This window comes from Saccostrea echinata, unplaced genomic scaffold (genome assembly GCF_033153115.1).
Source record: "Saccostrea echinata isolate AGI-Se365-2 ecotype Australia unplaced genomic scaffold, CSIRO_AGI_Sech_v1 ptg000033l, whole genome shotgun sequence".
Classification (NCBI taxonomy): domain Eukaryota; kingdom Metazoa; phylum Mollusca; class Bivalvia; order Ostreida; family Ostreidae; genus Saccostrea; species Saccostrea echinata.
The window spans coordinates 22,615,245-22,633,412 of NW_026889782.1; the positions used below are offsets into that span (position 1 = coordinate 22,615,245).

At 32.5% G+C, this 18,168-nt stretch overlaps 1 protein-coding gene across 3 annotated transcripts in view; it reads left to right on the plus strand.

Annotated features, from left to right (window-relative positions):
• The window catches only part of LOC133199050 (uncharacterized), a 269,846-nt gene that overhangs the window by 188,454 nt on the left and 63,224 nt on the right, over window positions 1–18,168 (plus strand). The window lies entirely within an intron of this gene.

Here is an 18,168-nt window from a genome sequence, read left to right on the forward strand (position 1 = left end):
TCATTCAAGAAGCAGGTAAAGGATATGTGTTTTATTTTTAGGGCTTCGATTGTTTTAACGGTATATTTAAAATATGCATTTTAAGACGTGCGAGTGCGTAATTTCTGTGAAATTATTTGTAACTTCTCACCCCTTTCGTGATAAATTGTGTACATTTTTGAACTTAAACTGGCAATTTCTTCAATGCTTTTGGAATATTTAAGCGCGCGTGAATATATTACCAAATTTAATGTATACATTGACGTCTTTTGCTAATAACTCTCTCTTCTTCTTTGTAATTTAGAACAAGAACACTGACGAGGCAGTGCCCCGCAGAGGGATATTTATCGACGGTAGCTGCTATCTGTTTTCGTCCGTTGTCGTCCGTCGTGCGTTAACTTCTGAACATTTTCAACTTCTCCAAAACCGCTATACCAATTTCAACCAATTTTATTTGGCACATAGCATGTATGGGTGAAGGGGAACAGAAATTGTGAATTTCATTGTCCCTGCTCCCCTGGGGCCTGAGGGATGGGGCTAAAACCACCAAAATTGATGCAATCTTTAATCATCTATTCTTTACTCCTGGACACTGAGCAGTCAAACTGTTGGCATGATTGTAATGAGCATTGGGCCCTCTACCAAAATATATAGATCATGTAGTGAAAGTGCATTATTTCTTTTGAAAATCTTCTCTTCTCCAGGGTATTATTTAAACAAACTAAGTGTATGGTTATGATGCATAAGGATGCATTTTCTAAAATTGTGAATTTCATGGCCCCTGGGTCAGGGGTTCTGGTGTTAGGGCGGGGCACTATTGATTGATTGATTGTATGTTGTTTAACGTCCCTCTCGAGAATTTTCACTCATACGGAGACGCCAACACTTGCCGGTGGAGAGCTGCAAATTTTATCCTATACTCGGCAATTACGGCCATTGAGCAGTGAGGGATCTTTTTCGTGCCAGCACCTACTGCGACACGGGACCTCTGTTTATACGGTCTCATCCGAAGGACCGGTCTCCAGGTCCCACAGTGGGATTCGAACCCGCGACATATGGATCAACTCCTTACTTCACGATCTCTAACCACTCCGCCGCTCGGGCGACCGGGGCACTATTGATTATATATTAGTGAAAATGCATTCATTCTTTGAAAATCATCTACTCTGCTCCTGGGTATTATTTAAACAAACTAAGTGCTTGATTATGATGCACAAGGATGTCTTTTCCAAAATTGTGAATTTCATGGCCCTGGGTCAGGGGTTCTGGTGTTAGGGTGGGGCTCTATTGATTATATAGTGAAATAGTGCATTAATTCTTTGAAAATCTTTTTCTCTGCTCATAGATATAATTTAAACAAACTAAGTGCATTTACAATTTGTTATAAAACTTGTGGTCCCAGGTTTTGGTATTTCGCGGGGGGGGGGGGGGGGGGGTTATTGATAATATAGTGAAAATAGTGGTGATAATTCTTTGAAAATCTTCAACTAAATGCATATTTATGATGATGAGGGTACTTCTACCACATTTGTTAATTTTTTGACCCTGTGACATGGGTTTTAGTGTTATGTGTTGAATCTATAGTGAAAATGCATTATTTTCTTGAAAATCTTCTCTGCTCCTTGGCAAATCGAAGGCAAACAGAATAAAAGTTTTAATAAGCAAGGATATTTTTACCAGACCTTTGAACATCAGGACCATTTGATCAAGTGTTCTGGTCCTGGCCAGCGCTCTATTAATTTGTATTCTACTGACTGAACTTATCCCCCTTTGCCTTTCACTTTTAATAATTAATGACTGTAAATAATGTATTTGAAAGTCAATAGACTAAAAGAATTATGCAAAAAATGATATTGGATACAATGTAACACAAAAAGTACTTTCTTAGTTTTAATGATCAGGTAGACTTGTAAATAATAAATAAATGAAAATGAAACAAAAATAACTTATCTCATTAAATGTTCTTCAAAGACCAAGAGAGACCAAGGTGAGAAGTCACAATATGGGATTAAAAGTGGTACAGAAGAAATAATAGTTTGTTAATTGTCTGCATTGTGATAGTAAAAAATGGGGGATAGATTAGACTTTAATTTATGAGCTGTTACTGAATACTAGACTAATTATTTCATTGATCCTGATCATCCTATTTCTCTTGCTTTTGGGCAACAAAGCTTCATCTATCAGTTTATTTTATACTTTATGGATCCTCTAAATTGTTGTACTATACTCAGGTGATCGTTAAGACCCTTGTGCCTGTTGTTGTTATTGAAAACATGGTGTTAAAAAGAGGCCCATGGGCCACAACGCTCACCATTAATAATTTTGGCCCTGCTGTTCTTCACTAGACTTTCCCCAATGTAATACACCTATTGTGGTCCCATCCTATCCCAGGGGTCATGATTTTAACAATTTAGAATCTACACTACTCCAGGATACTTCCACATAAGTTTCAGCTTGTCTTTTTTTTTTAAGATTTTTTTTCTTTTTTTGAAAGATTTTTTCTGTATATTTCAATGTAAAACTACCCCTGGGGGTCATGATTTTTACAATTTAGAATCTACACTTCACCAGGATACTTCCATATAATTTTCAGCTTTTCTCACCCAGAGGTTCTTGAGAAGAAGATTTTTAAAGATTTTTTTTATATATTTCAATGTAAAACTTGGATTCACTATTGTGACTCTGCCCTACCCCAGGGGTCATGATTTTTTACAATATAGAATATACACTACCCCAGGATGCTTCCTCATCAATTTCAGCTTTTCTGGCCCCGTGGTTTTTGAGAAAAAGATTTTAAAAGATTTTTTCTATATATTTCAATGTAAAACTTGGATTTCCCATTGTGGCCCCACCCTACCCCCGGAGGTCATGATATTATCAATTTAGAATTTACACTTCCCCAAGATGCTTCCACATAAGTTTCAGCTTTTCTGGTCCGATGGTTCTTGAGAAGATGATTTTTTAATGACCCCACTCTATTTTTGCCTCTTCTCGATTATCTCTCCTTGTAAGGGGGCTTAGCCCTTCATTTTTAGAAATTTACCTTTCCCTTAACCCAAGAATGTTTTGTGCCAGTATTGGTTAAAATTGGCCCAGTGGTTCTTAAGAAGAAGTTGAAAATGTGAAACGTTGACAGACAGACGGACGGACAATGGGTGATCAGAAAATCTCACGAGCTTTCAGCTCAGGTGAGCTAAAAATAAATGCCTCTGAAAATACACAAGTTTTAAAAATTGAACAATCAGACGAAATAAAATGTTAACAGCATGCAGATGATTGCACTTTGCCAATGAAAAATCCAGAATCAATTATAAGCGTCTAATAAAGTCATACAATCTTTTGGGAAAATGTCAGGTACTAAGTTAAATTTAGAAAAAACAGAGGGTATTCTCTTGGGACCCATTAAAAACAAACGAGAGGATATAGAAGGAACTAAAAGGACAAATAAACATATTAAATCACTGGGAATTTTCTTAAGGCACGACAAAGTATCTAATAGTGAGAAAAATTGGTTGCATAAGAATCTGAATTTGAAAAAAAAAGATTTATAGAGAACAAGAAACTTAACTTTTTTTCGGAAAATGTACCGTTGTTAATTCACTCGTAGTATCTAAATTATTATATGTGTTAAAAGTTCTCGAAAATCCAGATGTAGAATATATTAAGAGTATAAATAAAATTATATACATTTTTTATGGAATAAGAGAGAGAGAGAAAGAATTAAACGCAATGCACTGATAAGGCCAATAAATGAGGGTGGTCTTGGTTTAATCGATATTGAATGCAAACTTAAAAGCGTAAAAGCCGGATGGATCAAAAGACTTTACAATAAAAACTCCACGCTTAGAATTTTTTTTTTTTTAGATAACCCGTTAAAAAGTTATGAGTGAACTTTGAATATCTGTCGTAGTAATATTATAAATCCGAATGATTTCAACGTGTTAAACAAATTCTCGAAATTTTACAAGGATATTTTTGTAGTTTTAACGAATGAATATTGTTATCATCACCACATAATAAAATTGCAGAAAACTTATGGTTAAACAGTTTCATTAAACACAACAACAAAAAACAAAACACTATATCTAAAAAAAAGTGGGCAAGAAGTGTTTTTCTATACGTAAAAGATTTGTTTACAACAGAAGGTATGAAAGACATTACGGATGTAAAAGAGAACATTGAATCAAAGAGTAAATTACTTGTATGAATATCTAATAATGAAAAAAGAAATCAAAAAGCTAAATATAGATTACTGTAATGTAAAAATCACTAATATTCAAAAACCCTATTTTTACTTTCAAGGAAAAAGTAAAAGCCAAGAATTTGAAAAATCAGGATTTTATTATAAAATTCTACTTTCTGAAAAGAAGCAAGAGCCAATAATGGAAACGAAGTGGTCAAAAGAATTCAATATCACAAATGGTCAATGGACAAATATTTTTACAGCTAAGGTATTTAAAATATTTGATAAACAGCAGAATTCAATTTTAAACTTTTACGTACATGTGTAACCACTGAATTGTAATTATAATGTAAGTAAATGGAATAAAGAGGTGGGGAAAAGTTGTGGACAAGTAGAATATATTGAACATCTAATTTTAGAATGTTCAGATTCAAAAAGATTATCGGAAAAAAATATATAAAATATTGAAATTGAATATATCCTGGAAAAATATTGTAGGAGTTTAACGACACATCACATTTTTTTAATAATGTCACATCAATTGTAGGTTACAAAATATACAAGTATAAATGGAAATTTAGATTGCAAAATGAAAACGTAAATGCAGATGCAATGTTATCCTTTTTTTAAAATCATCAATTGTACCAGTATTATTTAATAGCAAAGGATGCAAAACGTGTTAAATCGAATTACATCTTAATATAAAAAAAATTTAGCTGACCAAATGTGATGTGATGTTTTGAATATAATATAATATTAAATATAATATTAATATAATAAATATAATATTAACATCGGGCATATATCAAATTAATTTAAAGAATACAAACATTGTTTAATTTAAGGATTAAGATAAATTTTATGACATGAATTTTGATGCATTCACATTTTGCATATTTTGAATGTAAATCATTACAGAATGCACACCGTATGATGTTGAAAAATGTTTAATAATCATTTAATTTAAAAGTATTATTTCATATAAGTTTAATTAGTAATTGTGTATTGATTTTATAGATGTGCTACCTGTTTTACGCAAGAAATTTTCATATAAGAAATATAGTTTCGAAGTATCTATTAAGCTTACACAGCTGTGCATCAATTGTTCAAAACATTGAAGAACTTTTGTTCATGATTGAATAAAAATTGAGTTGGTATAAAAAAAAAATAGATTCTAAATTAAAAAAAAAGAATCCATTAACGTGCAGGATTAAAACAAGTACGTGTTGATTAATCATATGAGTAGTGAGTATATAAAACTGAGAACGGCTGTATTAAAAATATATACTGGTACGTACAATGAGTTAACAACGTAAGATTTGCTTTGATTTCATTTTATTTCGCATGTATGTACATTTAGTTAAAAATGCTATCCAAAATATAATAATTATATATAAACATATGTATATGTAAAGGTCAAGTCAATGCCCCCTTTTAATGGCACTCCGTATAAACGGGGAAGATTTTCAACAGCTCTTTTCACACTGCATATTAAAATGTTTAAGTACTAGTATATTCACGGACTAACATCCCAGGTACAAAATTGGCCCTAAGGGTTTGACGCTCACTTTGAACACCTTAGGCCCAAGGGCTCAATTCTCGTTCCAAGTGCCGCGTAAAAAACTAATGCATTTAACACGGCTAGTGACTGTTCCTTTGTTAAGTCTTCGGCGTTAAAAGTTAAAGTCATGGATCTTTTGGATATTATTTATAAAAGAAGGTCGCGTCAATAATCATACCATGCATAAATCAAAATTGTGACACTTCACCTACAGCGGACAATCTCTTTATTTGGGTGAAAAATTCTAAAATGCAACACTCATTTGTAACCTTGGGGACCCCACCCCTTTGGCATTTAATTCTTTAAGATAGAACTGCTGTTCTTGTAGCTAATAATGCTACCAAAGAAGTGTGTTGCTTCCTAAAATCCAAAATAGATTGAGTCCTCTCAACACCCAGGTAACGCAAAATATTTAGATCTTATGTCACTCATACAGAAAAATATGAGGGTCCCTCTGAAAAGTTGAGGTGAAAATTCCCATTATGAAACCACCCTATCAATAATTTCCTATCTATAAAAGTTACATGTGTACCTATAGAAAAATAAGTTATAATAATACAAATAAGTTATTGATATGCATACACAAGGAGGGCCCCTCATCTGCTCATGAGGCAGGCTTACTACGTACGTTAATTTTAGAAGACACATTTGCAAATACCACCTTAACACTCCTTAGTCATGGTGTATTTAATTCACGAAATGTTTCAAGAGTGTAGGATTCTAATAAGTTAAAGATATATATTAAGATTCATCATTGATAGATCCGACGCCGTTGTTTTATATCACGAACTAACCCTCTGTGGCCACATGTTGTTGGCGCCAAATGAGAGTAAAACAAAAGCCGCCGTTCTGATAAAAACGGATTTTGATGAAATTGTAGTTTATAAAATTGATAAACAATAAAAAATATTTGAATAATTTTATTTAAAAAAACTTTTCAGTCGGCACGATTTAAATGGGTCGATTGTGTTAGGGAAAACAAAAGTATTTTTTATTATTTTGGCCTAGGCTTAAAATTTTATTGATAACAAAGTTTGGAAATAATCATCATTTAAATTAATTATGACGACATAGTTGACATCATTGAAAAACAGGTCATTTCAATCTGAATAAGGAATTTACAAAAGAGCAATCATCTGTCAGTTGACATTGTTTTATCAAAGCATGTTGCTACTTCTTGTGATTAGGACAATATAGATAGGTATCCAGAATGCAAAGAACTTAATAAAAAGTGGAAGTTGTACAAAATTGTTAAAAATATTGAATATAATGGAATGTAAATGATAAAAAAAAAGTAAAAATTGGAGGAGAACGAAAGAATTACAACACATGAAAACATTGAAAATTTAAGAGGCGGTAATTCAAGGCATCACATGAAATCCTTAAGTAAAATGACCGACCTCATAAATTAATTCGACTCAAAAATGAGAGGTCAAGTGTATATCGGATGCTGAAATATGTTTTGAATCTTACACATTGGTTTGGTCGAAACAGATATTTGAAACACTATTTTTCTCCTCCAAATGCCCAAAACATTTGTTCTCGAAATTCACCTGACTTAACCCCTCTTAACTTTTATTTCTTGGGTCATTTAAAGGTTAAAGTTTTTAAAACAAACCGCATCATAACACATGGACTCAAAATATAAAAAAAAATAAAGTGAATCAAGGTTCATAACAAAGAACCTTTTGCACTAATTATGGTTATGAGAAATTTCCTGCATCGATTACATTCATTCAGCAAAAATGATGTGATTTAGAACATATTTTGTAACTAGGTGAAATTTTTCTTTATTCTTTCGTGACTCATTATCTATTTGCCGGATTAATTTTATTTATTACAAGAGTAAATTTTGAAATTTTGCCTATTAATTCAACATGTTGGTGGATGGTATTGGATGAAACACCAGTAAAATGTATCCGATCAAAAGGTTGCATGTTTTCTGAAACACCCTGTATGAAAAAAAAAATCTTTATTTTAGCAGACAGTTAAAATAAGTTGTCTTCACGTGTAATTTCAAAGCTCCCAGTCTTTCCAGTACTTTGATTTAAAAATTTTTGGTGAAAAAGTTGACAATTTTTGAATAAAATGCATGACTCATAAACTTTTATTGTTTATTCAACAGAAAAATGTGCTCTAATTGAAACTTCAGAGTATAAAATAATCTACATAAGCTGATAGCCTTCAATTTCATTTATTAGATTTTCCTGCAAATATCGTAAAAATGAAGCAAAAAGTTTTTATTTAGATGTCATAACCACCTTAAACCAAGTTCATATTCTAGCAGTCACTTTTTATGTTTATAAGAAGTTTACATGTAAATTTTGGTGTTGATTGAAGGTGGTTATGACATGTGTAGCAGTTGCCTAACACACCCACCCTCTTGAGTTTTCCCATTTCCCTAATGCTAATACGGACTGATAGTACATTACTTTGTAACCTTATATCATAACAAATACTTTAGCATCATTAGCCAGTCAACATTCATCATTAAATTGTATCATTAGCCTACTGATGCATGCAGTTTCTACAGGAACAAATACTACTTGAAAAATTGAAGTCATTGTAGGCCGCAAAACTGCCTTATAGAGAATGGTCCTTTCAAAATCAAAAAAAAGATACAAGATTTGTCATAACTTACATTCCGATAAAAAAGACAAAATGAAATTTACGCATTTCTTCCCGCACGATTAGAACTGCAAATGGTGATCACGCACATTACACGAACGATTCTACACAATCAGATTGTCAACAGTTACGTTGCAATAGGTCATCTGAGTGACTCGGGTGACCTATAAAGAAAGAGCAATGCTGAGACGGGACATCCTTGCCTAATGCCTTTTGACATTGTACATTTTCTAGTTAACCAGTTAGTATTTTTAACATGAAAATAAGATTTTGTGTATTAAATTTTAATCCATCTTAGGAAATTTTCCCAAAAATTGAACTTTTTAAGAGTTTGAAATAAGAAGTTCCATTCAACTGAATCAAAAGCTTTTTGAAAATCGGCAAACAATAGTATTCCTCCTTCATTATTTTCTTCACAATAATCGTATATATCTAGTATTGGACTTTTGCGAGGAGCACCGACTTTTACAGTCGATGGCTTACTTTGACATTTATACCTGCCTTATGTACGGAGCTACGGAATTGATAATAGACAACAAAACCCTAATAGTGGTTATAGGTTAGCGGTAGGGGCACTAACATGATTTACCGGTATGCAATCAATGCAAGAGATGATGAGAAGCAGAATTACATACCTTAAATTACCTTATTCGTGAGGTTAGTACTTCCTTTCAATCTAATTTTTCTGAAGGAATGAAATAAGGAAGAAAAACATATCGGAAAAAAAACTGAGCATGAATTGGTCATTGTGGGAATGGAGGGGGTTGAGGGTAGGGTTGATGCCGATCCCTTCCTAGACAACGTAATATTTGCTTTGTAATGGCCCATTATCATCGTTTAATTAACACTTGATCTTAATGTTTATATCGCAAAAGAGCTTCCGTATAATGCTCTGGTGTAAAAGTAAGTCGTCGTTTGTTCAAGTCAGCGCTTCTCGCAAAAGTCGCTAACCTTGCATTCTCGCAAAAGTCCACTTACCTTGCATTCTCACCAATAAATCTTCCTTTGATATACCAAGTTTGATTGTCATTAATTATAAGTTTGTCCATTATCATATGTATTCTCTTTGCAAATACTAAGGCTATTATTTTATAGTTGCAATTTGTTAAACTAATAGGACGATAGTTATCAAGATGTATTAAGCTCCTTTTTTTTGTTTATGAGCGATAGAACAGAAGATCTCGGCGTAAATGATAATTCGCCTACCGCGAAAGATCTCAATAGGTTTTCATATAAATAAACTTTTACATATTTCCAAAACATCTTATAAAATTCCACGGGAATTCCATCTAATTCCGGTGATTTATTCAATTATATATTATATACAGCTTCTGCACATTCTTCAATTTCAGGAATCTTATCGCTAATTTTCTCTATCCTCATCAGATAGGTAATTAGTAAGTTCCATTTCTTGCAAATATTGATTAATATCGCTTACTGATATATTGCTAGACGAATACAGTTTTTCATAGAAGGAACTTAGTGCATTTAAAATTTCCTGAGCACAGTTATCTCCCATTGATAATTTATTTATGGCTTTATGTGATTGGTGTTTATTTTCTAGTCTTAAAAAAAAATAAGAGGTGGGTTTTTTTTCACCGTCCTCAATCCAACGAGCTTTGGCTCTCACCCTGGTCCCTTTTGATTTATATCCATATAACTTATATGGTTCTTTTTCCAGATTTCTTTTATATATCATATTTATATTATCAGACTCAGATATTTCAATTTCTTCAATTTCCTTTTCTATTAGTTTAATTCTATTTTTCACGTTTTTTTTGTGTACTTTTTAGAATATTCAATGCACAACTCTTTTATCTGATATTTGATCATTTCCCATCTTATCTGTGGATCTGTTTGGTTGCTAATATTTTCAGGCAGATCTTCAAAAATTTATTGATAATTTTACAAAATTCCACGTCATGTATAATCGATGTATTCATTTTCCAATAACCATTATCTCTTTTATTTTTCGATATAGTACAATAAAAAATAAATGACCTTATGGTCACTTATTCTATTATTTGAAACGTCTGGAGGTTTTCTAAGTAATATTTTTTTCAACAGGAAAACAAAAATTCTTTAAATGATTTAAGACGTGCTTACCTTGAACCTCTGAACACTGAATGTATATGGATATAAGTAAACATTCTATAAGTAATATTTACCTTTGCTGTCTGTATCAGCCTCCGAATTCTGACAAATCCTTTTGGAAAAACATAATGTGGTTTATTGAAAAAGTTTCTTATATATCCAACAAAATGATAATCCTTGGAGACTTGAATGTAGATATCTCACGCACTCACATTGTTAACGAAATTTTTCTCAACATAGCCTTTGTAATATTATCAACGAAGCAACGAGAGTCACGAGTAGTTCGAGCACGCTTATTGACCCAATTCTGGTTAGCTCAGACATCAGAGTGCTTCACTCCGGAACTGTTAAGGTTGATAATCTTATAAGTGATCATAAAGGAACTTATGTTTATGTTAAGTCAGATGTTATTCAAAATCAATCATAGGAAAGAAAAATTTGGTTATATGAACATGCAGATATGGATAAATTGAATTCTTTTATTGAAAATACTGACTGGAATACACTTAAGAAATAAATAACAAGTTTAAAAACTTCAATGGGAATTGAAGTGGGTCGGTCACGTGATCAAATCCTGTGAAGGCCGAAGGCCTTCTCAGAAGATTTGATCACGTACCGACCCACTTCAATTCCCATTGAAGTTTTTAAACTTGTTATTTATTACTTATATATACATTTGAGACGGACAATAGAATGTAATCGAATATAAATATTGCACTAACTGTACGTCGTAGATTTTGACAAATTACGCTAGGTGTAAATCGGCTTGAAAAGCGGATACGCTTCAAATTCATCTGGCAAAGGATTCTGTTTTGAAGGGAATATTCTGTGAAAGGCTACTTGAGATCAATTATAGTGAGCATATTGGTGTCTGGGAATTTTTGTATTCAGGAGAACCCATATTCGATGTTAAAAAACACAAGAAACACGTCCGATGTTTGATAATAAAAAGTTGGAGGAATTTCGGTCGGAAAGGGATGGATGAAGACACTTGTCCGGATCAGATAACTTGAAATCAAGTACAAAATTTGATCAAAAACATAAAATCTACGATTTCAGTAAGGCATATTTATTAATTTATGATGTTGACATGGAGACACTGGCGACAGCTGTTAAGACAACGTCACAACGATCTCGATGATGGAGGTGTGCCTACCGAACTTCCAAAGTGCAGTGTTTGTCAGCTGTTTGTGGCGTGATTGCATTACATTGATATTTTTCAACAGATTTTCAAATTTATTGTGAGTAAAGTTTAATGAAAAAAAATTTATAGCATTCAGAGGTCTGCGAGAAAAATAAGGGTAAACGTTGAGACTATGCAGCTCAGACATGGAACTTATAACATGTAGTTTTCTATTCTCTATGTAAAACCGATCAAAAACTGTATTTAATACTCGTTTACATTGTGAATAAAATGATTATTATAATTTACTTGCGTATTTTGTACATTTTTATGCATGAAAAACATGCTATATTGCTTAGTGGAGTAAGTCTTTTTATGTAGATATTACTGCGCTGTGTGATTAGGTCACGTAATGACCTATGACCTTCGAAAAACTTCATACAGGTATGAAGATATTTGCTCTCTGCATGTTTATATAATAGAGAGATACCACAAATGTATATATTTATAAGTGAAGCACCGGATATTGTTCAAGCAACGAACAATTTTACGTCAAAATTTGGAATATTGTGAAGGAATATATTCCTGAAAAATCGGTTATAATTCGTCCATAAGACAAACCTTCGTTTGAAAAACAGATTATTTAATAGGCATCTGTAATGTGGTGTTCTATGTTATTATAGTAATTTTTAAAGTTAAATCAACTACAGATAATCCTCCTCTTCAGTATACCTCTATTAATGGTAATGCATCTGTTGCTTTTTCAAATGAAGAGAAAATAGATGTTTTAAATTATTATTTTGCTTCTATTACTTGTATTGATGATAGCGACGCTGTGTTACCGTTTTTTTTTTTCTGTTTGCAATAGCACATTTAATACTATCTGTATTTGTGAACAAGAAATTATATAATTATTGCAATTCTTCCTCTAAACAAAACAATGGGCCCAGACAATATTAGTCACAAGATGTTGAAATCCACAATTATACTATTGTAAAACCGTTATGTTTATTGTTTAACAGGTCATTGGTTGATTGTATTTTTCCTGGAAAGTTGCTAATGTTCTCCCTTCATTTAAGAAAGATGATCCTTCTATTATGTCTAATTATAGACCTGTGTCGTTGTTAAGTTGTATTGGTAAAGTAATGGAACGAATCATATTTAAACACTTGTATAATCACTTTCATGATAACAATCTTTTTTTATAAATACCAAGCTGGATTTCTACCAGGTCATTCCACTGTATGTCAACTAATAGAAACATATGATACTATTGTTAAAGCTATTGACGACGGTGAAAATTGTTGCATGATATTTTGTGATCTTTCTAAAGCATTTGATCGTGTATGGCGTAAGCGTCTCTTGTTTAAACTCAGAACTTATGGTATAGAGGGAAATCTGTTTCAATGGTTAAAGAGTTACATAGAAGGTAGATCACAACGGGTTTTATACAGAAACTTATTATCTGACAAAAACCTTCATATGCGGGTGTCTCTCAAGGTTCAGTGTTAGGACCTCTATTATTTCTTATATTTGTCAATGATGTTGCGGAAGAAATGACAAGTTTTTGTTGATTATTTGCAGATGATAACTCCCTTCAGCAGTCATCTAAAAATGTCAATAGTATCGAAAAGAAACTGAATTATGATCATAACAAACTTGAAATTTGGACGAAAAAAATGGCTTCTTAAGTTCAATCCTTCTTAAACTAAAGCAATATTTTTCAGCTTGAGGGAAAGTGTTATTTCTCCTTACTCTTCTTTCAGCTAGAGTTTGTTTCTTCGCATAAACGTTTAGGGATTTTTTTTCTCACATGATCTTAGTTGGTCTACACACATTGATACTATTTTAGCTAATGCGTATAAAAAAAATTGGGTTTATTTGAAAAAAACTTAAAGAACGAGTGCACTTATGGGCCCCGGTAAAATGTGAAAAAATGAAGAATCAAATTAAGCATAATTTTTCATCTCAAATTATTAATCGATATCTAAACCATAAAATTGAACAAATTTTATCGCTGAAATTCATGAACATACATAGAGCAAAGCCATACAATGCGTTAGGGGTCAGTCGACATTCGTGATTTTCTATAGTAAATCAAGGACGGGCATTCATTTCAAAGCTTTTGTTTACTGTCAGCCTAACGTTGTACAAACTTGTGCGAATGACAAAAAACGCATTATACATTTATAAAACTTGTGTGAAAGTAGGAAATTTGTACAAGATTAGGCTGGTACTTAAAATATTAAAAGTGAATGAAAAGTTCAATGTTTTCCCTATAGCAAGCAAGAGCTATTTACCTGTATGATCTATGTTGAACCCACCTGTGGAATAAATTATTTAAATACCGGTAGTCAGGTGAGTTCTACCCAGGTAAACATTCCTCAAAGGTGCTCACTGTAAAACAGCCACGTTTTGTATCATTATATGGAAGTCGTGCCGCATAGAAAAGTTTGTATGTATTTGGTTTTAGGAACACGGGAGGGTTAGGAGAGTTTAGTGTTGTTAAGAGGTCACCATACATAAAAGTATCAAACATTTTTAACATTCATGCAAGACAGTGGTACCGGTATTGAAAGCCACCTAAATTCCTTTTTTTTATTTCAAATTTAAAGGAACTAATGTAAATACTTATTGTATTATTTCAAATGCAAGCGTGCAAATTTCTTAGTTTGTTACCTATGATTACAGGCATCTATACAACTTCATTCGATTTTTTTCACAGGTAAAATACTGCAAGAAGTATCATTCGGCAAACGCGCCCGTCAATGATCCACCATCAGATTGTTCAAGTGTCGATTTAAATAAACGAAACGCAAAATAGTTTCGGTGCGACTTTTCCGGATTTGGGGTATCTATATGCATTTGTTTCAAATCCATGCTGATTTAGGTGATGTTTTAACGTGATTTTAATTAGAAATATCCACTTGTGTTTAACTATTACCAAAAGAGAACGATTTGGTAATATATTGTAAAGTAAAACGGCACAGAAAAAGGGCCCATTAAGCATTGCTTAAGTGCACTTGTCCTTTGTAGTATATAGGAAAACTCGTTCACTCATGTACACAACCTTTATAAGGCCACAATTAGAATATGCTTCCCTGGTGTGGGTTGGGTGCAATGTAGGTGATAGCAAAAAAAAAAAAAAAATAGAAAAATTACAATTATGTGCTGCTAGAATTGTCTGTTAATAGCCATTCTCTGTAAGCATTTAAACTCTTATATAGGGAGTGTGGCACGCTAGGTCTTGGATTTTTATGAAACTTGGCACACATTCCTATATTGATGTATGAAACTAAAATTCATAATAAAATGGTTGCTATGGTCAATGGTTACCATGGCAACCAACATACATTTTTCATGGCCTAAAAAAACGCTAAATTTTGATGAAAAGTGATCCTTTTTGACTAATTAAAAGTCTTTAATAGAACAAGATATTTATATGACTTTATCTTTTTGCCAAAATACATCATTTTTATAGTTCCTAAGATTATTTCCAGTATTTGAGTAACTTTACTTCATAGAAAAAATATCCCCTGTTTATAAGTAGGATTTTTGTAGGGAAAAATTGTAGATTTTAGGCTCTTTTGAACAGCCTGATATAAAATTTTGCCGACATTTGGGAAAAAAATAAATACATTGGTTTTAAAGTCCATATGTAGTTCTAATAGAAACTGCAAAGACACACTTGGTATTCATATTTCGTTTTAATGTTACCATGGTTACAAACTTATGCTTTTTTAAGAATTCAAGGCAAGAGCAATGGGCATCTACAATGATACAGTCAGTTTCCATATAATTACCTGAGTATTTTAAAATGGATTAAAACCAAATTTAGATATGTGGTACACAATAGGAAAAACAAAGAGAGAAAAAAAAATCAATTTTCATGACAAAAGGTCAAAGGTCAAGGTCAAATGGCTTGATTTAGATGGAAATTTAAGGAAACTAAGCACATTTTTTTCTGTGTCATAAATAATACTTGTGTTTTAAACAACATAATTATGAAGAAACAAATTACAATTCTGGTGGACATAAACTAACATTACATGAATAGGTAAATACAGACAGAAGGTCAAAGTTCAAGGTCACAATGGTATATAAAATTTGCCTTTTTGTCTCCCACTTTCACTGAAAGTGGGGATATTAATTTGGATCTGTCTGTCCATCCATCCATTCTTCCGTCTGTCTGTCTTTCTATAACGCTTTCGTTTCTGCGCGATGTCTCGAGAAACCTTTAAGCCTTTGCAATAAAGTTTTAAATAACAACTCCCAGTGGCTTAAGAAAGACCTTCATTGTTTTTAGGGTCAAAGGTCAAGTTCATAAATTCTGTCTGTTTTAACACTTTATTTCCGCGCGATTTCTCAAGAGGCCTTCAAGCTTTTGCAATGAAATTTTATACCACAACTCCCTATGGCCTAAAGCAGATCCCTATTGATTTCGAGGTCAAAAGGTCAAGGTCAAAAATTCAACATTCTGTTCGTGTATAAAACTTTTATTCCCGAGCGATATCTCAAGAAGGTTTTAAGCCTTTGCAATGAAATTTTATATCATAACTCTCTGTGGACCCGCCTGCCCCTATTAAAGTGTCCCGTCCCCCCATTCCCACCATCCTCTAACCCCCAGCCCTCTAGATTCGTACATGCTCTTCTTTTTTTCTTAAGCAGGGGACAAAGATTCTTTGAATTAGCTTGTTAGTATAGCATTTATACTCTGATATTGTGAATGTCGTATCCTGTTATATATACAATGTATTTTACTGAAACTGGTATTACATTCTCACCTTTAATTGGCTTGATGCATACTGTGAAAATGCTATGAGAATGTTTTTTTTTTACGGTCATTTATTGTTTTTAAGAAAATAACCAAGTCAATATATTGAAAGCCTGTACACTAAACATATTGAGTGACTTGTGCTACATGCATGTGTTCTAACATTTTTTGACCCTATTCAACACTGCATTTTTCCAGAGGCAATCAAAATGTGTTTTCCTGTGACTTTTTACAGAGAAATTGACAGAAAAAGCCTAAATCCATTTTACTTTGCAATATTATTCTTAAAACTTGAAATTTAGAGACATTGATTATAATTATATCCAAATATGCCTGAATTTAGGTAATAGATCTGCTATTTCCAAAATTTAATCAATAATAATCTGTTTTAAAAAGCTGCTGAACCTGTTCGGATAATCTGTTTTTGTGCTGTCTTGAATTTATGTCCGTCGCTAAGTTTGAGTTGATTGGTAGGCTTGATGGAATCGTACACCTTGTGGTGTGTGATGTAAACATTATTTCTAAACTTTAGCCATTGAAAATAAATTATCTGTCATTGCTTTCTTCCTACGGTATTCATTTTTTTTAAATGAGTATGATAAAGAAACCAATGACCAGGACTTACTCCACCCCTTCCAGAAACCATGTAAAAGCACTTACCCCACATAAATTGGTAAGAGTCATTTGTGAGAAAAACACGGATCACTTGTAAAACATTAGGATGCGTTATTTATAAATATGATAGAAAGCGATTTATTCACAAGTGATTAACCCCACCCAATCTTAGTCTAGAGAAATGATAGACTGTTACCTTTAAATATGATTCAGACAATTTGTATTTCTATGCAACCCCCCCCCCCAAAAAAAAAAAAAAAAAAATTGAAAGTATAATTTTGACTGGTTGACAGGAATCAAACAAAACATTTTTATGATTGGCCTAAACAATTTTTTATATATTTTTTTTCTTTAAGTGGATAAAGACCTTTCCCTTACAGAAAATTCCTGGATCAGGAACATTATCAATTTCTTTGTAAATGTTTTCAAAATCATTAAATAAAAAGCCCAAATCTGAAATATACACACATAACCTTTCCCTCTTATTTTGTGATACAGATCAAGGCAAACAGTAGGAGGAATTTAAAAAATTGAGTTTTCTGTTACATCCCTCACTAAAAACAGGGTTTTTAGGTGTGGATTTTTTTTCTACAATAATGTTGTTTGCCTAAATTTAAATATCCAATTATGAACTTCTTTGAACCATTAGTGCATACAAATTTGACAATCTATTTTCATGGTTGTGAAGGACAGATTATTTATTTTCTGCTTCACTGAAAAAAAAGTCTGAACAGAGACATTTTTTTATGTCTCTGGTCTGAAGAGCCAAAAAAGGGGGGGGGGGGAGGGGGACAGGCATTCGTTTCAGTAATGATTTTTAAACCCATTATAGTTTAATAATAAATACACATGTACTTATTATACTAAGAATTAAAAAAAAAAATTATTGAAACAAGTGCCTGTGGATAGGGGTGGAGGTGTAGCACTAATATCAAGGATATTTTATTTATTTTCCTGTCAGTCGAGGGCAGATTATTTTCAACATTAATTTTCAAGAAAATATTATTAGTTTCTAAAATATGTCACCTCCCCACCCCGTATCAAATGGTCGTCGCTTTAATGACAGGCATCAATTAACTTAAATCACATCATTCAATATAAACTTGATACACCTGTAAATTGTTGTTGCCAAGCCTATTTTTATCCAACTTTCAACTTCCAGTTTTGTACGATCATGTAAATGTAGCTAAATGACTTTAATTATCTAGGTA